At 47.0% G+C, this 24,278-nt stretch overlaps 1 pseudogene; it reads right to left on the reverse strand.

Moving 5' to 3' along the window:
- Positions 1 to 24,278, reverse strand: part of LOC125758262 (uncharacterized) — a 78,928-nt pseudogene that overhangs the window by 49,089 nt on the left and 5,561 nt on the right.

Raw genomic sequence — 24,278 nt, forward strand, 5'->3', positions numbered from 1 at the left:
CACAAAAGCTGCCTCTGCAGTGAGTCAAGTGGCCTTCGTGCTCTCAAGGCGAACTTACGGTGAGAGCACAAGACGTACAAACCACCGTCATCACGAGATAAGCGCTCACGCGCGCAGGAGCGACCAGCCCCTGTAGAGCGGGGCCACGACGCGCGGGACGACGACCTTTAAAGCGCGCCCTTCGAGCCCTTCTTGCCATCTCGCTAGTGATAACCAAAACACGCTTATGTACCACCGATCTCGGAGTACCACCACCGGCAAATGGTGTATAAAAATAGCTCGGCGTTAGCATAGCGAGGCAGCTGCCGTCTGTGGACGAATCGTTTCGCGCCGCGCGCTGGGGAGCGAGGGGTCGCAAGTTTGACTCCCGTTGACGGAACTTTTTCTTTTCGTTGTTTTCGTTGCCATCTGTTAGTCTTTGTATTTTACAACGCAATATCCGTGAGGAAAATACGTCAGTAGGGCTGTGGTGGAACCCGGCATAAACCACTATCGTGTTAAAAAACACTGTTACTCGGCTTGCAGTTACACCTGAGGTGTCAACTACACGGCATAAAGCCACAAATACCGTACGTCCTACAAGAACTCGAAAAAAATAAATAATTGCCAACGTGGACCAGCTAACACCATGGGTGAGCTGCGTGGTAATTGACAAATAGAACTGCTGCGAAGTGCGAATCTGCATCATTTTGAAAACGTTGAACGAAGGAGAGAACACCCCCTGCCAGTGCTAGATGATATCTTACAAGAACTTTCACAAGCAAAAGTTTTCTTCAAACTGGATATAAAGAACGGATGCTAGCTTTGCATCTTGGATCAAAGTCGAGTCAGCTGACAACATTCCAGAACGCTTTTGGATGGTACAGATGGCCTTAGTTACCATTTGGTTTGGTTGTGAGCAGATTTTTCATAAGCGACTCTAAACAGTACTTGATGGCCCAGAAGGCGTCACCTGCCGCAACTGACATACTTGTGTATGGTACTGGAAAGAATTACACCATTTCCCTCTAAAGGGGACCATGAGGCGATGCGAAGCCGGACCACTTGCACGATTGGCGTTCGTTGGGCATGCTACCGACCTCGCGTCGTGGCACGCGAAGAGTAACACTACGCACGTCTTGTCTTCCCTCTAGCCTGGCTGTTAATTCTCACGGTGCGAGCGGGGAACACAATCGACAGGCGTGCGAGAGGGGGGCAGCGTAGGAGAGTAGAGATAGTGGAAGGGGACGCGCATGCACTGGCGCTCATCGCGGTGTTGCGCAGGAGAGAATTTCGGCATGTCTAGCCCGCGTTTCACAGGAACAGTAGAAAGGGGGATGGGAGAGGGAGAAAGGGGGAAAAGGAGAGGGGAGTGGGCAGGGGTAGTGGGGAGGGGGAGTGGAGAGCAGATGTGTGGAAAGGGTATGCGCATGCGCAGTAAGGGTGGTCACGCCGCACACCACCACCACCACCGGTTTGAACTCCGCTATAAGATGCTTCGCATCTAGTAACATGACCCAGGAAGACCATAACAGAAGGTGGAGGTTGAAGAGGCTGCACAAGAGATGCACAAAAGCATCTGCATTGCAATCAGATACTAGAATCAAATACAGGACAAGAGATCTTCTTTGGTCACAAGCTCACCATCAAAGGACTGATAAGTCCCTGATAAGTCCAGAGCCACCACTGAAATGTTACCTCTCATAGATGCAAGTGGTGGACACGACTTAGTGGACCACCGCAGTAGCTCAGTGGTAGAGCTCCGGACGCGTTATTCGTAGGTCGCAGGTTCGGTCCCTGCCGGCGGCAAGTTATCTTTTTGTCCACTTTACTTCCTTCACATTTACATCCTAATTACTACAAATAACGTCCCCGATACTTTCCTTGGAATTACTGTCTGTTAGTTCTCATTATTATTGTGCCTAACAAAGAAAAGCGAAAAACTACCAAGGCAAATTCAAAGTAGAGTTTAGAAACAACTTGATCGAAAAAAACACATATGTTCAACAAAGAAAAGGCACTTAAAATATTGGAGGAAATGGTAGAGGAAACAAATGCAAAAATTTATATCAGGTAGCAATTCAAAGGCCAAATAATACACCCCCATTCGGCCAACTTACTTTCTCGAGGAGGGGATTTCGTCGTAAACGGAGGGTGGTATCAATCAATATATTTCCCCAACAGGGATGCAGCACGGTGCAACAGGAAGGACAAAGGACACCACCCAAATTCTCTACCAGCTGAATTCCACACAAGGATGCATCCATGAAAGACATTCAGAAGAAATCGTCACCAGTAGGGTCACACCGCTTTCGGTTAGAGAGGAACCTTGCTAAAAGGTTAAAACAACTCCCTCGAAATAGTCCCCTAACAAAAACCCCACTGGGTATACACCCACATTTTGTGGCATGTTCCTCCTCTGGAGAAGCTATCAATAATTGGAAAAAGGATTTTTTGACCAATGTATATTCATCTACCATATCTTCTTTTAAACAAAACGTGAAAAACCTAGAGAAAAATACGATGTCAGCAGTTATAGTTTCAATTCATTTCGGCCTTATAATCTCCGGAAAAAAATACAGGGTGAGAAAAAAGAGAGAAAATTTTAAAAAATATAAATAAAAAATACAAAAGACTCGAAAAGAGAGAGAACAGAAAATGACACAAAAGAAAAAAAAAGAGAGAAGGAAAAAGAAATAAACGAAAAAGAAAGATGAAAAAGAGAAGAAGAAAAAATAGAAGGTAAACGAAGAAAAAAGGGAGGAAAAACATGAAAAAGAAAAGCAAGACAAGAAAATCAAATGGACCAAATATGTACTGGACATATTGTTATCAATCATTGCCATCAACATGGCCTGGGTAATTTGGCAATTATTGTATGATTGACTTTGTGTGATTATACATGTCCTTGTATTGATGTGATTTGAAGCCGATACAGTGCATCTTTATTGCTTTCTGATATTATTATTATATGTCGTAACGTACAAGATCAACTCAGAGAAACACGATCCAACACAACTCCGTCGTTTTTCGTTTTCCTTCATTAGACTCCCCCTCACGCGCCAGCCACTTCGTTGGACCCAGTCACATCCTTGGTATGATCCACTACATACAGAGTCGGAGGTTGAAGACGAAGAGGAGAGAACATAAAAATAACGCGGCACATAAAATTTCCACTGTGTTGCATGGGCGGGAAAAACACGGTTTTGGCTTTTGGTGCCTAGTTCTGGAATAACTTCCAAGCGGAACGTAACAGGGCCTAGGGCTTTCGCCACCAGAAATGGACCCGCAAACCGGGGAAGAAACTTCTGGCAGCGCTGTGGAACACGCTGGGTGCGTCTAACCAGCACTAGGTCTCCCGGTTTGAAAGGGGTGTAATTCTCACGGGATGGCGAGCGGAATTTCGCCTGGTGATGCGCTATGGCCAGGTGCGCTCTAAAGCGGGCCTTCCGAAGGAGCTCTGCTGTACTGGTGTCGTGCGGATGGTGGTGCGCCGTTGTGTTCAAATCAAATAAACTCTCCTTCGGAAGCCTTGGCGTCCTTCCATAGACAAGTTTGAACGGTGACTCCCGTGTGATTTCCTGCTGTGACGTACTGAGGGCGAAGACAGCTGCGGCAACGTATTCGTCCCAGTTGTCATGACTTGGACTCACGTATGACGACAGTATGTCTTTACGGTACGGTTTGTACGTTCCACGAGACCGTTTGTTTGTGGGTCCTGACGGGTGACCGCTGTATGTCGAATTCCGTGGTTATTCAATAGGTTCCTGAATGCGCGCGACGTGAAGGCCGTGCCGCGGTCAGTGACGAGCAAGCGTGGTGTACCGTGTCGAAAAACGACGCACTCGTTTACGAACGTGAGGACGTGCTGCGTCGAAGAGTTAGGGATGGCCCTGACTTCGGTACACTTCGTGAGATAGTCCGTGGCAACGATGAGGAACCTGTTGCCGCGCGACGTACGTGGAAACGGGCCCATGTGGTCAAGTCCCACTATTTCAAAAGGCGTTTCCGGAGGATGAATAGGTTGCATGGGGACCGGTGGCGGATTTGTGACCGCCTTCCGTGCTTGAACTTGCGTAATTATACTACATGTACTTGTAGTGATGTGATTTGAAGCCGATACAGTGCATCTTTATATCGTTATGATATTATTATTATCCCTCAATACTTCTGTAAGAGACGGTGGAGTTAGGGAGGAGCTGGGGTAGTAAATAAAAGTCATAAAAAAAGAAAAGAAAACCCATAACAACTAACCTGTATTCATTAAAATCCTGTTGAGTGACTTATCAATTTAATGTGTTTTACAGTAAGCCTCAAAAGGACATACTGGATGACAAGCTCAACAGGGACCCATCTCTCCAACAGGGGGACCCAACAAAGAGAGGAATGGAAAGTCACACAAGAGAGACAAGAGGAAAAAAAAAGAATGGAAGACTTGTTAGTCAAGACGACCTGATCGGAGATCCATTGTATATAAACATTTGTAAGTCAAGATGAAGAGAAACCGTAGTATGTAATTTAGAAAATATTTCCCTTCGAGGTGGTTTCGCTAGGTGTTGGGATCAAATGCTTACTTTTTTATTTTCTATTTTCTCTTTTTAATCGAAAGTTAAGTACATTTTATTCTTTTATCTAATTTATCAATTTTCGCCTGCGATACTTAGGTGGTGGAGGCAGGGCATAGTTTTTTTAATTTACATTTCATTAATTTTCGGCCAACTCCATTTTAATGCAATGTATCCTCGCGAGCGTGCGGGAAAAGCCGAGGTGGCCAGCTGTGAGGTCGTCTTACAGGGCCTGCAGAACGTCTGGTCGCAGTGCCGAAGGTACAGCGATAATGTAGTTGGCCCGGGACGGAGAGAAGTTCTTCTTTACGAGGACGTCATTTTTCAAGAAAAATGACACCAATCCCCGCCTCAATACTTTCGGTACAACGGCGGTCCTGCCCTTGAGGTATTCCGCAATCCCCCTAAGTTGCGGGTCGGCTTGCTGTCGTTCAGCGAATTCGTCGGCCCTTGTGGTTCCCAAGAAGCAGTCATCATCGTGGTCTTCCTGCGGCGGGGCGTCGACGGGGGCACGGACAGGCAGTCGGCATCGGAGTGTTTTCTTCCGCCCTTGTAAACGACGGTAATGTCGAATTCTTCAAGTCTTAGGCTCCACCGTTCTAGGCGACCTGGAGGGTCTTTCAAGTTGGCTAGCCAACACAAGGCGTGGTGGTCGCTCAAAACTTTGAAGGCCAGGTAGGTGCGAAATTTAAACGTAGCCCAGACGATGACAAGATACTCCTTTTCCGTTGTGCAATAGTTACCTTCTGCTTTAGATAGAGACCGGCTAGCATTACTGATGACCCTTTCCAGTGCGTCAGTCTTCTGCACAAAAACGGAGCCGAGTGCTACGCTGCTTGCGTCGGTGTGGATTTCTCATCGGCGTATTCGCCGAAATGCGCAAGTATCGGTGCGTCTGCAGGCGTCGTTTCAGTTCTTGAAATGGCTCAACTTGCGCAGTTTCCATTTTGAACTCCACGTCACTCTTCGTGAGGTGAGTTAGTGGCTCGGCGATCCATGAAAATTCCTTCACGAAGCGTCTGTAATAAGCGCACAGGCCGAGAAATTGGCGTACGGCCTTTTGGCGGTGGGTGGCGGGAAGGCAGGGATGGCACCTGTTTTCCGCGGGTCGGGGCGAACTCCATATTTGCTAATGACGTAGCCCAATAAAAGGAGCTCCTCGTACGCGAAACGGCGCTTTTGTGGCTTCAGGGTGATTCCGGAGGTTTTGATTGCCTGAAGTACAACTTCAAGGCGCCGAAGGTGTTCGTCGAAGTTTGAGGCAAACACAACGACGTCGTCCAAGTACACAAGACACGTCTGCCGCTTCAAGCCAGCCAGCAATGTATCCATAACGCGTTGGAAAGTCGCAGGTGCCGAGAAAAGACCAAAATGCATGACCTTGAACTCGAACAGGCCGTCCGGTGTTATAAAGGCAGTTTTTTCTCGGTCTGTCTCGTGGACTTCGATTTGCTAGTAGCCGGTTTTGAGGTCCATAGACGAAAAGTACTTCGCGTTGTGGAGTCGATCCAGGGCGTCTTATATCCGTAGGAGAGGGTAAACGCCCTTTTTTGTGATTTTCTTCAGGTGACGATAATCGACGCAGAAACGTAGCGTTCCATCGTTCTTCACTAACACCACGGGAGACGCCCACGGGCTGTTGGACGGCTGGATGACGTCGTCGCGTAGCCTTTCGTCGACTTTTTCTTAACGGCCTCCCGTTCCCGCGACGAAACCCGGTAGGGACTCTGACGGAGGGGTCCAGCATTTTCTTCTATTATAATGCTGTGCTTAGCAAGGGGCGTTTGTCGGACCCCCGATGACGAGAAGAAACAGTCCTTGTATTCCTGCAGAAGGCATCGAAGCTGTTGCTGTTGGCGAGCGGGGAGACTTTGGTTTACGTCGAAGAGTGGCTCAGGTATTGCGGTAGTCGTCGTAGCTTCGTCAGAATCTGAAAATGCAATCGTCGTGCCCATGCTCAGGTGTCTGTATTCTTGGTAGAAGTTCGTTAGCATCACGCTTCCTTTTCCTTCATGCAACCGAGCAATGCCCCTTGCTACGAAAATGTCACAGTCTAGCAGCAAACGCTGATCGTTCTCGATCACACCTTCGATGTCTTCAGCTTTTAGATGCGAAGCAGCTCTTTGACTAGCCTGTGTAACGCTCTCCCTCCATGCGTCCGTAGGAACGCGCCGCAACGCGCTCCCCTCGCCGCAACTGTTGGAGCGGTGCCAAGTAGGTCACGCCGCAGCTGCGCGTTGACGTCACGCTCCCCTCACAGAGCGCGCTGACGTCACTCTCTCCCTCGCCTGCCGCGCGCTCGCCGCAGTGCCCGCAGATGCCGCCTCGTCCGTTCGCCCGCAGCACCTGCCAGTACCGCCGCTCACTCCGCTACCGCGAACGCCGCTCGCTACACCGCCGACTCGTCGGTTCACGCGCAATAAACCTGACGCGCGCCTAACGTATGCGTTGAAACATGTCTGTACGTGTCACCTCTCTCTCGCTTCCCCCTCTCCACCGCGTTAGCGCCGTTCAACCCGTGACGCCACCGGTGCCCAACGCTGCTGCTTCGCATACCATCAGGGTTCCCTTTGGGAAGATGGTGTTTTTTAGGTACTGACAGGAATTATGACGCTGGAGCAAGGCGGGATGGTAACTTGATCCTCGAGCACGTTCAGGGCACGTTGACATGGCTTCATATCCCGCGGTGTTGTTTTGTCCGACGATAGGGTTATCGACTTGGTTCTTAAGTCGATGACGGCGCCGTGGTGGTTTAAGAAGTCCATGCTAAGTATGACGTCTCTGGAGCAGTGTTGCAAGATTACGAAACTCGCAGGATATGTGCGATTATTGATTGCGACTCTTGCTATACAGACTCCAGACGGCGTTATGAGATGTCCTCTAGCGGTACGGATTTCGGGGCCTTCCCAAGCAGTTTTAAGTTTCTTCCACTTCATGGCGAAAGGCCCACTGATGACGGAATATTCGGCTTCAGTATCGACGAGAGCGGTGTCGTTCTGGTCGTCGATAAGAACGTCGAGGCCGCTAGTTCGTCGTCTTGCGTTGCAGTTGGGTCGCGGCGTGGGGTCACAGCTGCGTCGGTTTGTTCCGCTGCTTCCATGTTGCGTCGTCGGGTCTTCTTCGGTCCGCGAGATTTCTTCGTCAGGGGGTGTCTGGTTCGAGTCGTGCTCTGAAGGCTTCGTCGCGGCGTCGTCGGGGGCGGCAGAGGATCTTCAGCAGTTCTTCGTACAGCAACCGCACCTCCATCGGTTGCGGCCCTTAGTTTTAGGGGCGAAGCTCCTTAAGGCGGCACCCGTTCGTCCCTCGTAGTCGTCGTCGTCGTCGTAGTGGTAGTAGTAGTAGTCGTAGTCCGTAACAAGTCTTACGCTTTGACCTCCAAGGTGGTGCCGGTGGGAGATTTTTCCTGTGCGTTGTTTAACAATAAAAAATTCGCAGCGTGCGCGTTAACTAAAAGCCGAATTCTTCTGTCTCTTATTCCCCATTAGCAGCCATTGGCATGTTCCAGTAGGAAACGTTAGTAGAAGTAGAAGTGTAAGTGTTAGCTAAAAGCCGACTTCTTCTGTCTCTCATTCCCATTAGCAGCCATTGTTTACCTCCAAGGTAGTGCCTGGTGAGATTTCTCCTGTACGTGATTAAACAATAAAAAATTTGTTCAAAACGCCGTTGATTGATGAAATAAACCAACGAAAGACGCCAGATGTTTTGTAAAAGCAAAACGAAAGAACGCCAGATGTTTCTAAAGCAAAACGAAAAGACGCCAGCTGCTTAACGAAAGACGCCAGATTTTTCTAAAGCAATGGTTTTCTAAACAATGAAAATTCACAGCGTACATGTAAAATTAAAGTGAGCTGCAAGTCGTCATAACTCATCGAACCTTTAGTATAAACGCGCCCGATCTCACCTCGGTGATGATGTACTGGGCAGAATTCACGGAAGATTCACGGTTTACCGATGAACCTTCCGCTTCATGGCCTATCCCCCGCAGTGGATTGAGCCAAAGTACTGAGGAACCAACCAACCAACCGATGAACCTCCGCAGCTTCGCCCACTCATCATCATTCACTCCGTGGATATGCTGTGATTTTTTCGGATACGGGTTAGGCGACCGGCCCCGGTTTGGGTTAGTGTACTGCCGGCGGTGCGGTGACATGTAGCGGCCGGGCGACGGCGAGCGGGAAGGTCGTCGTTCTTGCCATTGTTTTCCGGTGAGGTAGTCGCCGATGTCGCGAGGCCGATCTCCTGGCCGCGGTCGCAGCGCGTTGACGGCGAATCCGCGTAGCCCCATCTGTCGGTACTGGTAGCGGTGGTTCGTGTGGCCGGCTTCGCCGCCGTGGTAGCAGAGCGGGCGGTTGTATGGGGCGCGCCAAACATCGGTCCCTTTTGGCGCGTAGCGCTGGGCATAGCGCTGGGCGATAGGAGGACGGTAGGGCGTCGGTGGTGGTGGCGGCGACTGCGTCTGGCGGCCGAACTGTGGCGATGCGTTGTCTTGACGTGGGCGCGGAGGCGGAACGGAGCGTCGGGCTGCTGCAGCGTAGATCATGGCTTGCGGCTGAGGCGGCGCTGGCTGAAGAACACCCAGTGACTGTTGAGTTTCTTCCCGCACAACATCGGCAATCCACGTCACTTCGGGTTACGAAAAAGGTGCAAGCTTTCGCAGCCCTTTTCGGACGATGGTTCGGATCATTTTGCGCAAATCTTCGGACTCAAGGGCATGAACAGCTGCGTTGTCTTGAATTGTGCGCCGAGAATACTGCCGGGTGCTCATTTCCAGCTTCTTCTCGATCGCTGTTGCCTCTGACAGAAATTCCTGGACGGTCTTGCGTGGGTTCCGCATCAGCCCAGTGAAGAGTTCTTGTTTGACTCCTCGCATGAGGAAACCGACTTTCTTCTCCTCGGGCATGTCGGGGTCAGTGTGGCGGAAGAGTCGAGTCATTTCTACCGCTAAATGTTCACGTTCTCTTTTGGCAGTTGTGCCCGTGTCTCCAGCAAGGTCGTCGCCCTTTCCTTTTGGACGACGCTCGGGAAGGTCTCCAAGAAAGTGCTGCGAAAGGGGTCCCAGATTCAAAGTGTCGATTCTCGGTTCTCGATCCATGTCCTTGCTGCTTCTTCCAGGTAAATGTATACGTGGCGCAGCTTGTCCTCGGAGTCCCAGACATAAATGTCGAAACCCTTTCGAAGGTCTCGTCCTAAGTCTCGGGATCTTCACATGGAGAACCACGGAAGGTCGGCGGCTCCCTGGGTGGCTGCATCACGATCGCTGTAGGTGGCACTGCTGCAGTCATCGTTCTTGTTGCCTTCGTTGCCGTGGTTTTGGATTGTTCGGTAGGATTCTGTATTCTGGTGGGAGACCTTGTTGTTTTCGGCTGTCTAGCTGGTCAGCGGTGGCGCCGAGGTCCCATTGACGGTGTGGCCTTGGCTCACGGCTGGAGCGGGGTGTTCAGTACATGAAGCTGGAAGCGCCTCCACCAGATGTCACGGGGTCGTGACGTCGGCGAAGACCACAGGCGAGGTGTCCAAGATGAAACTCGTTATTTGGCCGGACTTGTGGCCGATCAACAGAAAGGTAATTTACAGCAATACACACGGTATGCACTGATAGCGGCGAACAGAGCGTCGACCTTCGATCAACTGAGAAGCGGTGAAGCGCGTCGGCATTTATTCATGTGCCGTAGAATATTCCAGCGTTGTCGCTGGTTGTCGCGCAATATCTAGAATAAGCTCGCGTGTTCGCGTCTTGCGCGCACTCTTAACAAAATTATCTACAATAATCGCGAAGCTTCTCGAACAATGAGGCGGGGCTTGCGCTGAGCGTTGCTGACAGCCTTTGTGGGCGAAAACCGAATACAGCAAATGTGATAATAAGGAACGCACGTGACAATATTGTGTCTAACAAAGAAAAACGAGCCATTAAAAGTCTTCATCTTACCTTCATTCATACCGAGGGTCTCGTTCCGGTAGACCTATTGCCTTCAGGTAGTGTGCGAAGAATTGTTGGTCAGGAGCCGGCTCTTAAAATGTTCACGTGCTATGTGACGCCAACAGACAGAAAAAAGAGTGTTCCACTGTTGCCGCCATGGCTGCGATCGGCGCTGACTAACACTCCTAGGTTTTAGTTCACATATCTACCCCATATGTTGACGGGAGGATCAGCGCCGCCGTAGCTCAGTGGTAGAGCATGGGACGCGTCGTTCAAAGGTCGCTGGTTCGGTCGCTGCCGGTGGCAAATTATCTTTTCGTCCACTTCACTTTGTTTACATTGTTACCCTTATCACTGCAAATAACCTCCCCGATACTTTCCTTGGCATTATTGTCTATTAGTTCTGATATTGTTAGTTCTTATAGGCATAATTCCGAAACAATCGTTGTTACATGCAAGGCCTTATGTGGCAAGTGACAGTTCATTTGTGACGCCTGAAATATCTACAAGCTCGAATTCTTGGGGTCTGAGATATCACTAGGCTACTTTATTTAGACAGCACAAAACTGATCTGTGAATGAGCTGAATACTGGCTGTGTTTTGATAGCGCTGCTCCAGAACTGCAAAGAAGTACTTTCTTTATCATGCAACTTTATTTTCTGTTACAGTGGACATAATAATCACCTGTTTTCAAAAGGATGTTAAAATAGGTTTGCATACTTAGTTCTAATTTCTGTGTGCATTTTGTTTTGCTTTCATTGTGTGTCATTGTTCTCTTCAAATTTATCATGTTGGTACATTGCTATATGGTCACAGTGCTGGTTTTACTGTTGTAAGCATTTAGAGTGTCCTTGTACAAGTGGGTACAATGTGCATGTACGGTAAAATCCGGACTTCTTTCTTAGATGAACCGGGTTTTAAAGAGCATGCTATGTGTACAGTTGTAGGTACTCGTATGTTGGCATAGTCTTGAGCTGTTCTTTTTTTCACATATATTCATACTTGTTCTTTGCTTGCTAGAGTATTGCAGTGGTTACTGCGCTTGGTTACTGACCCGAAAGGCATGAGCTCGATCCCAGTGGAATTTCGATAGAGGTGAAATGCTAGAGGCGACTGTACTTAGATTCAGGTGGACGTTAAAGAACCCCAGGTGGTCGCGATTTCGGGAGCCCTCCACTTGGCGGTGCCTCATTATGATAACATTGTTTTGGCACGTGAACTCAAAGAAATTAGAAATTAATAATCATATGCTGGTTTTGGCATGTAAAGCCTCAGAAATACTAGTGTAGTGGTCAATGAGCTAGGCATTGAGCAGTGGGACGCTTTTTTGGTGTGATACGTGATCGTGAGCTGTTGGCACAGAGCGTGTTGGACTGTTTTACAGCGAAGGCTGTTATGAGATCATTTCACCAGCCGTTTTTGGCGCCGTAGTTGTCCGCCGCCGCCGCCGCCGGTGTCCGTAACCAGTATCGCTCGAAATAAGAAAAAAAAAACGAAATAAGAAAAAAAAATTCAGGATGGAACGAGGTTCGAACTTGGACCCTCTGCGTGGGAGCCCAGTATTCAACCTCTGAGCCATGCCGGTGCTTCAAACTGCTTTGCAAAAAGGTCCTATACAGGCTTCATGTCGGGAAGGAACCACATTAGCATATGCAATATAGCGTGGTAGAAGAGTAAAATAAGCACCAAGCGTCGCACAACGCGAATTCTGTAACCAGGCGTCACACAATGCGAATTGCGCAACGAGTAGGTTGTTGAATGCTTCCAACCCATTACAAAGGGCTCTGCCATAATTCTTCATCGTCATCAGACACAGCATCAACAAAGTGCGCATAATGCCTTACATGCGTTAGCAGCTACCAACGCTCTCCGTAGAATGACGAAAAATGGCACAGTGCCTGCTGCCCTACATCTCAAAAATTACAATGATTTATAGCGTAGTGGGTTCCTCGCAAGTGCACTTGTATTGCTTGCCAAGGAAGCCCATAAGCGCATGATCCACTTCCTCGTGGTCTCAGTAAAATACAATGATTTATAGCGTAGTGGGTTCCTCCCAAATGCACTTGTATTGGTTGCCAAGGAAGCCTATAAGCGCATGATCCATTTGCGCATGTCGTCGCTTAAACAAAGTGCACATAATGCCTTACAGACGTGTAGCTGGTGCCTCGGTTCTCCGCAGAATGACGAATAATGGCTTAGTAGGTGCTTCGCAACTTCACAAAAATTGTGATTTATGGCGTAGTGGGTACCTTGCTAGTGTACTTTTATTAGTAGCCGCAAGAGAGCATGCAACGGGCTCTAGAAACGCCGCTCTTCCAGCTTTCGCTCTGACTGTGCTGCGGTTTCAGCAGAGGCCTGGCAATTTTTCGCTGTGACGGCTTTCTGCCTGCTACCCATTGTTGATTTATACCCCCCTTCAAAAGTGGTGGATGCACTAAGGACTTCTCCTTTCTATATATACCTTAATGTTATACCAGGAGTATGTTAATGCCTCACTATTTTTTTATATTTTTCAGTGATAAAGCTTGTACTCTCAACAATGATATCCTGTGCAGTTATTGCCCAATGTAGCTTCCTTTATTATATCGTACTTATCAGAAACTCTTACCGCCCTCTGAAGGGAGTGTGAAGTCGAGCCATGATTGTGGATGTCAGGTTGGGCACTACTAACCAGTTTTGGGAAAATATTAATAAATTTGATATATCACTGTTGTGGAACAGATACCTATGTATCAATATTCACTACAAATCGAAGATTTGAAACATAGCGACACGCAGACCAAGCCTGTGATAAAAAGGCAGCTGCCCTATGTACTCTGCAATCTATCCTAATCTTGCGTTCATGGATCAAGTCAAACGTGAAAGAGGTTGATATAGTTGCACCTTTAATTTTTGTAGTTGAGTGAAACTACCAGACTAAATAAATTTTTATTAAAACCGTAAATGACACTTGCTGGTGGAATCAATAGTGAAGGTTGATAGGCTAATATAGCCTCTGTTGACTAAAAATTATCTCTGGGTTGTGAGTGGCACCACAGAGTATTTTTTGCATTGACTGTGATCGACTACATGGTGTCCAATAGTGGACATAAAATATGCTACTGCTTATAGGCCTTCTACAGTGCTATTTTGAGCGTCGAATGTTGTGAACTTACAGACAGGGCTGAAATTCACTATGTGCTACAAGTTGCAGCTCTGTGCCTTGATGTACACTGTCACTGGCCTCCATGACCACTCTTTCCATGTTTTTACATTCGAACTTCATTCTGTCAACATTAGTGTGCAGCCAATAATAAAGGCGGCTGAGTTAGCTTCCAGCTAGCTAGAAATAGCGAGTGGGCCGCAAGTGAAGCTAGGTAGTTAATTATACGAGTTACACTGCTATGTTCTGACCACAACAGTGGTAAAAAAAGGTGCGAGCAGCTTCTGTCTGGTGCTGTTGACAAAGTGTCTTATACGTTGCTTAGCCATGCAGAGAGCTGGCATGGCAATGCAGCCTAGTTTCTAAAACTGCGGGTGGTGATGTGTTTTAGTTTAAAAAGCAGCTATACATAGAATTGCAGGTACATATACATTACGACGCCATTCGATAATAACGTTGGCCAGCTGGAGTTTTTAACATGCACCCAAATCGAAGTACACAGATGTCTTTGCAGTTTGCCTCAGTTGACATGGCAGTGGCAGTGATGCTGAGTTGATGTGTATTGAGTGAAGCGCCACCTGCGTTTGCCAACACTGTGTTCGTCCGGTCTTCTTATTTGTCCCTGTGTGTTTATACGCTATGCTACAAGCCAGTTTGCTATGACTGGTTAGCGTGGTGAACTTTTAGCGCTATGTCACACCACAAGACGGAACAAAGCAGCTGTTTTCATGCATGAAACATGAAACGATTACCTATTTCCGTGAATAGTATTTTAGCAGTTGGCCTAAAGTAGTGTGTATATTTTGAATGTACTATTTCCTGTATATAGAGGGCCAAATAAAACAAGTATGGCACTTGTCCTGTCTATTTCATCTCAGTATGGATTTTGTGTCCTTTATCAAATAGCTATACTCAATTTACCTCCACAGATATGGAAGTACTTTGCCAGTTTTTAAAGTAATCTTTTTCTGCACATTATCGGTTTAGGTGGCATCGGGTTATAAATGAAGTGTTCGGACTAGTGCGGTCTGACATATACATGCAGCTCTCGCTTGCATGTATGGTTATCATAATTTTTCATCACAATACACCATCGGTGCTGCTGACTGAGCAATAATAAAAAGTTTATGTATGAATAATTGAAATGCTGCTTGTCTGTTGTTGCCTGTATAAGTTATTTCATTTACTGTTCTCTATGTTGCCATTTTACGATTATAAGTTAACTGGCTAATCTGCACTGTAAGTAAAAGCTTTGAATCTATCTTGATATACCCACAGACCACATAAACCTTGTCGTTGTCTCATAAGTCGTATAATCCTGCAAAAAGTGCATCAATGTCTAGGCGATCGCCACTAAAAAAACGCATTCTTTATAGGAACATTTGGATGTCTTTTAAATGCGAATGCATTTCTTAGTCGGGCTATGTAAGGCATCCGGCGTTGTCCGCGTGCCTCTCCGCTCTCATTCCCTCTCCCATAGCTACAGCTGCGGGTGCGCGCGCTTGTCCTCGCTCCTAGCAACCAGAGCAGGTGGTGCGGGCGGAGTAGCGGAGAGTGAGTGGAGAGGAGGAGCGCGCTCTGGCGTGTGAGGGCGCTTGCATCGCGGGAGCTCGGCCAGCGCAATTTTTTTCTAGGTGGCATTGGCTCGGCGGAGCTCCCGCGTGTGTGGAGAGGGTAGGTCCAGTGCTTCGCCGCTCCTTCTCTTGCCGTTCGCTCTCTCTCCTCCCTGCGCCACCGCCTCAATGCAGTGCGTTTGAAACGCGTTTGTAGCGCTTGTGCTGCCTTGGCACAGCCTGAAAACAGCGCGTTCTAAACGCGTTTGTGCTGCATTGAAGGCGGTGGCAACATCTTTGAGGTGATTACGAACGCACGTAAGAAGCGTTCGTTGAAAGAGGCGCCGAAAAGGGAGACACTTGAGAGCGTCGATGTGTCCAGCTTTACGCCATTAAAATTACTACGCCGTGTACTCTCGGCGCAAGAAATGCATTCGCATTTCCTGACGATTCCCTTCGGGGAGGTGGGGGCATTATTTTGTTGCCATATTATTGAATGGTGGGAGGTGGGCAGAGGTGGTGTTGTGACACTAATCATGCTTGCTTTGCAAATGTTCTTTCTGAATGGGGGCAGTTATGCAAGGCAGTTTTCAAATAATGTAGGCAATGGAAACAACGTCGTTTTTTCCTTGAATTACTTTCGCACAGATTATTGTGTACGTAACAGGCGCACATTCATGACTTAAAGCCACGAAAGTGCAGGAACATGAGAACTTGGGGCAAAGAAAGTGCTTTAGTGAATGCCTACAACCATGGGCGTCCGCAGAACCTTTTGCAGGGGTTGGATCCTCAGGAGGGGGGAGGAGTGAAAATCTAGAACAGGCAGCCGTGACATGACCGGCTAGATTAGTGATAGTGTGTGACCTGAAAAATTGGCTCGCAATTCTGCAGGGTGTTTCACACGGATATGCGGTACATGAGTGTGCTTATCAAGCCGCGTAGCTCATTGCTACTACATATAAAAATGTCACCCGAACGCTCATGCCTACAACTCGCATAAAAGCATAGTAACATCGCACTACGTGCGTCAGTTATGTCGGGTGCTCAAAGTGCACGAGGTTTTGAGCGTTTTCGTGGGCCTGTCACCGCTATACGTAGATTGTAGTAGTTGCACGTAGTTGCCGCAGTGGCGGGTAAACTCACGTGTGGGCCGATGGTTAAATCTTTCGATCGTTCACACTAACATTATCCCCTTCAGGCGCGAATTATGATGCACTGCCTGCACATGTCTCAAATTCGCACAACGTAATTCTAAGGCACTCATTATTACATTCCAAGAAAGAAAATAAAGTAATATGCTGTTGTTTGCGAGTTTTGCTAATTAATCTTAATTAGAGAATAATTGAATATTTAATTATTCAGCAGTCAGTCATGCTCCATTTTTATATAAGAATAAGGAAATTGTTGGCTTAAAATGCATGTGCATTTTGTTTTTGGTTGCATTGATTTCGTGCGGAGAAAAATAATACTTATGACGTTGGTCCTGGAATGCGGCACGTCGAACATCCCGTCTAACATCGTAGTGCCTTCACCAAAGTGATCGGTTATGGTCGTACTTAGCACATTGAGGTTAAATCAAGGCACGTTGACCATGCAGAAGGTAAAATTGATGCTATGCGCAATGTATCTTGGCTTTTCTTTCCGGCTAGTCGAAAAAACTGGCAAAAACAAGTTGCGTCCACGTATGTGGACGTTGCGCCTGAATGGGGTTATGGCGCTTACGTGTATTTTTAGTCTAAGATTGCCACGCGCAAGAGTTAATGTGTGCAGCTGCAGACGCGAAGCTAGGAAAATTTTTCACGTCGAAGCAAGCAAGCGCGTAGGGCGGCGGCGCGTACCTGGCACACCTAGGTCAGTAAACCAAGTAAACGGCGTGGGGACCCGGTAGCTTCGTCAGCCTTTCATCAGCCTGTACTACTGTTACTTCCTGTGCAATAAAGAAGCTGCTAGTCGTCTGGCTAGTGTTTAAGGGAGGAACAGAAAGCTGCGCTAAATCGGGTGATCGGCAGGACGATATACGTGTGCCGGTCTGCAGAACAATTTAACTACTTTTTCTGGAAAAGTGAACTACCGTTACGACATTTTCCCTCGGCGTAGCATGTTAGCTTGGTTGCTGTCAAGCGCAAGGCAGCTGAGACGTATACCGTGCTCTAATTCCTGTACAGAGAATATATCGACGCCCAAGTATCCCAGCCGAAGGGCAGCGCTGCCAGTGCAGCGTGACAGCGTGCAGTAACAACGTCCAGTGACAGCGTCCAATGTGGGGCATTGCACGCTGCCGCAGCCTGCAGTGCCAAACCCAGTGCGTGCAGTGTCGTTCCAGCGCTATCAAGTGTGGTCCAGTGACATTACAGCGTTAACCAGTGACATGACAGCGCTGCCCAGTGCGTGCCAGCGAAAATGCACTGCTGCCCAGTGTCTGACAGCATGCTACAGCGCCTTTTCCAGTGCGAAACAACGTTTCCAGTGTCACGCAGTGTCAAAATTGCACTGGGACACGCTGTTTTCTTCGACAGGGGGGTATAGTTTACCGGCTGTTACTGCCAAGTTTATTAGCCGTTTCTCGCTTTTATATCAAACGCCTCCGGCCGGTGACCGGAGGCGTTTCCTGGAAGGGCGTCGCATCGATGTTCATTTTGTCTTGTGCGGACATCGTACACAAGAAAAAAAATGCTTCATTTAGGTTAGCCGATGAGACAGCTCCGCTGTAAAATTATTCGTACTCATCGTGATCGTGCATCCTGAAACCCAGAAGCGCCGATGACACGTAGACGGACTCAGTCGGTACGCTATGCCTAACCTTTGGTGGCAATCATGGTGGTAGAATATCATGGCGGAAGTCATACTTGGTGTGGCTTACCTCGAGACAGGCCGAAGTTAAAGTTTGTACATTTTAGCTTCGCATGCATTTTCACTGTAGCCTTAAAGTGCCGCTGAGTTATGTGAGTGTGCAAGAATTGCCAGAATTGCGTTTCTAGCGTGGCAGTATGAAGCCGCGGCTGTTATCTGGTCTACCTGCTAGAAGGGGCAATTGCGCAGCCAGAGCTCGCTTACTTCTCGACAACTGCGCGGCCGTGTAACACAGTACTGTCGCTGTTCACACCGACACCTCTAGACTTGTAAACATCACAATACAGCAACACATCACGGATGTAAACCTAATACGTACGTGCGCAAAATGTAAACATTCACGGCTGCTGTGCTCCACAAAACTTGAGGCGGTTATTGACGCCGCATGGGTAAAGAAAAAGCGTGCTAGAACGCGCAATGATCGGCGTTGGCTTTTTTGAACTGTAAACACATTTTTCTGCACATTCAACAGGAAAACATTAGAAATGACTGATTTCATATATTGTCCTGTGCACCGCCATCACGCCACCATCATCTACCATGCTTCAGTCATTCCACCGTCATCCAGCTTCTTCACCAAGCCATCCACCAAAACTTGTTTTGCATCGCCACCATCAGCCAGCATTTTCCACTTGACACCAAAAGAGGCTCGCCACTATCACATGTTTTACAGTCGCGCCATCATAAGCCAGTAAAACAACCACGGCTTCCACCACATCCACTATTCTTTCCACCTTGTCTACTATTTTTTCCGTCATATCCACCAAAAATTCCAGCATTCACCAAGCTAGGATTTTCAATAGGGGTCGAGCGACTGAGAAGCCGGAAGTGAGTGATTAGCTGGTGTATCATCTAGCGACCACGCTCTAGTTCCGAAGACCTATAGACCTTATGCAAAATTGCTGCCATCTGTCGGCCGTCATGTGCATAGCTGCCATATTAGAGGCTAAGCGCGGCGCAGTCCGCACAATCTGCGTGCGTATACGTACGTATATGCAACGCGTATCGACGTGAGGCATGCAGTGGATAACAACCGCAATGCCGACGTATTGCTGCGTCCATTGCTGCACACAGAGCGGAACACGGGATGCTGAAGGGAAAAAGTTAAACAGTAAACAGCCCCTTGCTTTTTTTCTTGGCTGTCGACGTTTCCAGCATGTGCTCCTGCTACTGCTCCCGAGTAATGTGTTTGCGTTCGCCTTTGTAAGCAAATAAGACGTGTAACAGCATCTGTACTTGTACTCCCAGAAGTTCCTGCATGCCGAAGCGAGGCAGTTTTTGCAACGTTTTCGCTAGCAGCTGTTTACCAAGTGGAGACGATTTGTACGCTTCACACAGAAGCCACCTTCACGCAACGAGCTTTATTGCGGCTGCTCGCGCGTACCTGCATTTCATTGAATGTGCTGTTTTGTTTACGTTTCGGTAACGGCACACGCTAAATGGGAAGCTAGTGCGCGTCGTCGGTGGATTCCAATGAAGAACCGATGGTACTGAAACACCTTTCTCCTATGTAGTTTCGTTTTCGATTCTAGAGTACGTGTGACAAGCTGCCGTTTAGTGGGATGCCTTGCGTATCACTGCGGATATTTTTTTAAGCATTCGATGTGCTACGGCACGTTATCAGACACCTCAGGAGTGTCTTGCTCCTATGGCGAAATTTGGCAGATCTCGCGCATTGTGGGAATCGATATACCGTGTTTACTAGATTGTAACGCGAACACAATTGTAACGGAAGGGGTGACTTTTCATTGCGCCCAGCAAGAAAAGATAGGCGTTTCGTATGTATTTCAATATTTGATTGTAACGCGAGGGCCGAATTTAGGTACCAAAATATTGAAAAAAAAAACTTGCGCTACATTTGAGTAAATACGGTAATGTGAATCAGTCAGCGAGGAGAGGCATATGCCGCATTGTTTTTTTTCTTAGGCAAATCAAGGCATTCATGACATGAGCGGGGCATGATGAAACTTTGAGGTTGCGATCTCTCATATATGTTTGTCATACAGTCACGTCATGCCACACCAATTTTCGTATATATCACAATGGCCAAACGACCGTGAGAGCACCATGAGCGTGGTATTTCAATCATTCCGTACATTACATGCATTTCGTGATTTTAATGTTTAGATCTGTCGTTTATGTTTGTCATAGAGTCATGTCACCCCATACAAATCTCGGTATATGTGAAGCTAGTGAAGTGGCCACCAACATATCATGAGCGTGGCATGTAAAACATGTTGCACATGACATGCATGTCATGATTTTCGTGTTACCACCTGTTGTTTACGCTTGTCGTTTAGTCATGCCAGGTCATACCAGTTTTGGTATATGTCATGATCGAGGAACGCTCTCGAGCCCATCATGAGTGCGGCACGCAAATCATGCCGTACATGACATGCGTATCGTGATTTTCCTGTTACCACCTGCCATTCATGTTCGTCATACAATCACGCCTCATAATACCAACTTCGGTGTATATCAAGGTAGCGAACGCTGCAAGAGCACCAAGACAGTGGTATGTAAATGATGCTGTTTATTACGTGAATGTCATGATTCCTGTGTTACCACGTGCCATTTATGTTCATCATACAGTCACGTCCAACAATAACTATTTTGGTATATATGAAGTTAACAAAATGACCGCACGAGCACGAAGACCATGGCATGTATATCATGTCATTCATGACATGCATGCCATAATTTTCATGTATATAACCAGCCGTTTATGTTGGTCATACAGTCATGTCACGTGATACCAATTTTGGTATACATCCCATTAACGAAACGGCCACGAGAGTACAAAGTCTTAGGCGGCTAGGTAGATACGCTCAAAGTCGAAGAAGTCCGCAAGAAATGCTTGGCACTCAGAATGCTTTTTCGGTACATTGATTAAATTTATTCTTTTAAACGCGTTTGTGGGTTGCCCTAAAGTAGTCGTGAGCGTTACCTCGGCGGCTCAAAGTTGAGTGTTGCTGCACGGCGGTTACGTCCGCATGACTATCATATGCTCCGAGAGGAACGGAGTGCGGTGCGCTATTTTATATTGACCTAAAATGTGGGTTACCAGCACAGCTCGGAATGAAAACGCATCAATACCAGCCAATCGACACATGTTTTATAACAACACCCTTCGTGTTCACTTTCGACGTGGGGATGCATAAATTCTTGACAATTTAAATGCACAATATTTGTGTTGACTACATATTTTACACTAGAGCAAATCATCAGTTTTATGAAATAGCAAAAGAGACAAGCTTGATTTCCAACCGCATTTACAACGTACTGTACACTGCAGTAAGAGTTAAGAGAAACAGCTTAGAAAGTACACATTGATAGAGGTCAGTTGCACTTTCTTATTTCCATCTCAGTTATATGACGTAAATAAGTTCACTTATATATAAATCCACCCGATAATTATCAGTATTTCAGACGTGCGAGCCTCATGCATCTCTCAATTCTTTCAGGTGTCATTTCGCTGCATTTCTGATGACAGCAGCGTCCGGAAAGTATGGCTGGCTGCGATCAATAGGCAGCGACCATTTAATATTAGAACAGCCCGTGTGTGCTCCAGGCACTTTAACAAGGAAGATTGCCTCAAGAACATTGTTAGTGGCCGCCGAATGCTAGAAGAGAATGTAGTTCCATCCGTTTTTTTGCGTTCAAGAAAGCCACCGAAAAAAGGAAGCCACCAAAAGCCCGACCTGCCCCGACCATGAAGAATCCTCTCCGTGCCATGTTTGTGCAGGACACAGTGAACAATGACACACCAATCACAGAAAATAGTGAAAACATTACACAAGGCATGTTTCGAGATGCTTGTGAAGATGCACAATCTCCATGCGACTTCGCAGCTTTGCTGCAACAACACGCAGTGCAACTGCAAAATGAGTTGGCGCAAGCAAAGGCAAAAATTGCAAAACTTGAAGCAATAGTGTGTCTACTCATGCAGAGGTGCAGCTATCTTGGAAAGGCTGCAGCACAATTTTGCATTGGGCAATTTAAAGACAACGATGAATATTTTGAGTTTTATACCGGCCTGTCATCATATGGTGATTTCATCAAGCTCCTTCAATATCTTAAACCTGACCTGAAGGAGGAGGACCAAAATGCACCAAATCTGAAAAGGGGAGTCGGTAGGCCTCCAGTGCTCACCATCGAGAACCAGCTGTTTATGGTTCTCGTGAACTTGAGGCTAGGCCTTTTTCAAAAGGACCTCGGCCATCGTATTAACATCACCAAAACACAGTAAGCCGTCTTTTCAATGACTGGATTAATCACATGTTCGACAGGTTCACAGACCTGCCAATGTGGCCGTCACGAGCTGTTGCTGACAAAAACATACCTGATGAGTTCAAGAAGTATCCAAAGACTCGGGTAATCCTCGATGCTACAGAGATAAGATATGAAGTCCCAAGTTCCTTCGTTTTCCACACAGAGACCTACTCTAACTATAAATCGAGCAATATTTTCAAGGGACTGGTTTGCGCTTCCCCTGACGGGGTCTTACTTTTTTGTCCCCACTTGTGACAGGCAGTGTTTCAGACAGGGGAGCTTGTGAAAAGAAGTCGTTTTCTCGAGCTTCCATTTGAACAAGGAGATGTTGTGATGGCTGATAAGGGGTTCACCACCAGGGACCTACTTGAACCTCTTGGAGCGCTGCTGAAGATGATCGAAAGTATTCCCATCACAATCGCACCTATCATCAACCAAGTGTGTACTATGTGTGCCCTCTGAACTAACTTCCAAACACCCCTGCTAAAGAGTCCTTAAAGTATTATGTATTTCTATTTAAGTGTTTATATCAGCAATCTGATAAAGTGCTACGTATTTTTATTGAACTGTTTTTCTTGGCAGTTTTTACATGTGTTCAAGAAATCCCTGTGCAGCCATACATAGCTGCTAGCTCAGAATGCTGAAGCTAAACCTTTTCCTTGTGTATATTCATAGAGGCAGCTTAAGTAGTTGAGACAGAACGCCATAGAAGGTACAATAAGCAACGTTTCACTTTCAAAACTGCTTTCGTTTATTGCACTTGCTTCCTGGCATGCACTTCCAACGCAATTATTTCCAGTTCAAGTCTGCAAGTTGTCCAATTTTGGTGAGACTGCTGCCCAGGTGTCATCACAAAACTCAACTCTGCACGCAATCATTCATGCTTCTGCATATATTATAAAGTGTGTCCAGAGGAGTCCTGCACAGAACATCTGTCCCATCACTTGTGTATAGTAGTCACTTGATTCTTTCAGGTGTGGAATGTCATATAAGTCTTCAATAAAAAAATCTGGTGAGGCGAGTGCTTGGAGACTAGATGGCCTCTTGCTCCAAGGGCACTTCACCTCAATCAAACCAAAAGGTGCATCTTTGTGAACGTGGTACACGACGCGGTCTGGTGTGACACCCAGCCGCGGGGAGGCTGGCCGGACCATGAGCCCACATGTGTGAACGATCACCTTGCGGCCTATGTGGTCCATCGACTGTACGTACCGCTGCACTGCTCGTGGCTCATCCAGAGTTCCGCACCTGCAAATACAGTCAAGGCACAAAGTTAATAATACATGGATAAGTGTAACTGTTGTTTGTGCTGTTTAGTGTTGGTTTAAAGAACAGTCAGTGAACAGCATATATTCTACGCCTATAAATTTGGCGTGAGAAATGGTGGCATTGCTCTCAGTTGTATATGGCAAAGCGCATTTCACTGATTGGAGTATTTTTCCCAGTTCGCAGCAGGACATGAGGAAAATCACACTCGCGCCAGAATAATTTTTACTTATTTTCGTTGGGAAATTGAAATTGAAATTTTATTCCGCAACAAGCAGTTGTTACGAGGAGGGCTGGTAAAATCTGTTCGGACAGCTTGAGGAGCCCTGACCCCCTGGTACACAGGATAGCAAAGAAGTCTGCGGCTAAGTACATCCTACTAAAAGAAATATATATGAATTCATGGCGTGGGTGAAAAAATAATAGATTACATTGCAGGCACAGACAAAACGGTAGTATTCATAGCACATCATTACACAAACATTAATCGCAGTTGTTTTGGCGATATGCTAGATATGTTAATGATGAGTTTCTTTGTTATGCGGTTTAGAAGTGTAGGCACTTGAAAATTTCAATTTGATTTGCCTAATTTGCTCTGCATTGCGATATGTACCGCACTTCAGGTTGACGTACTTTATAAGCAGGGATGTTTTCTTTAACCTCGCTATTCTTGCAATGGTATCATTCCTTTTCAATAAACCAAACTTATATAGACGACATAGTTTGTAATCGTG

The sequence above is a fragment of the Rhipicephalus sanguineus genome, chromosome 4 (assembly GCF_013339695.2).
Source record: "Rhipicephalus sanguineus isolate Rsan-2018 chromosome 4, BIME_Rsan_1.4, whole genome shotgun sequence".
Lineage (NCBI taxonomy): Eukaryota > Metazoa > Arthropoda > Arachnida > Ixodida > Ixodidae > Rhipicephalus > Rhipicephalus sanguineus.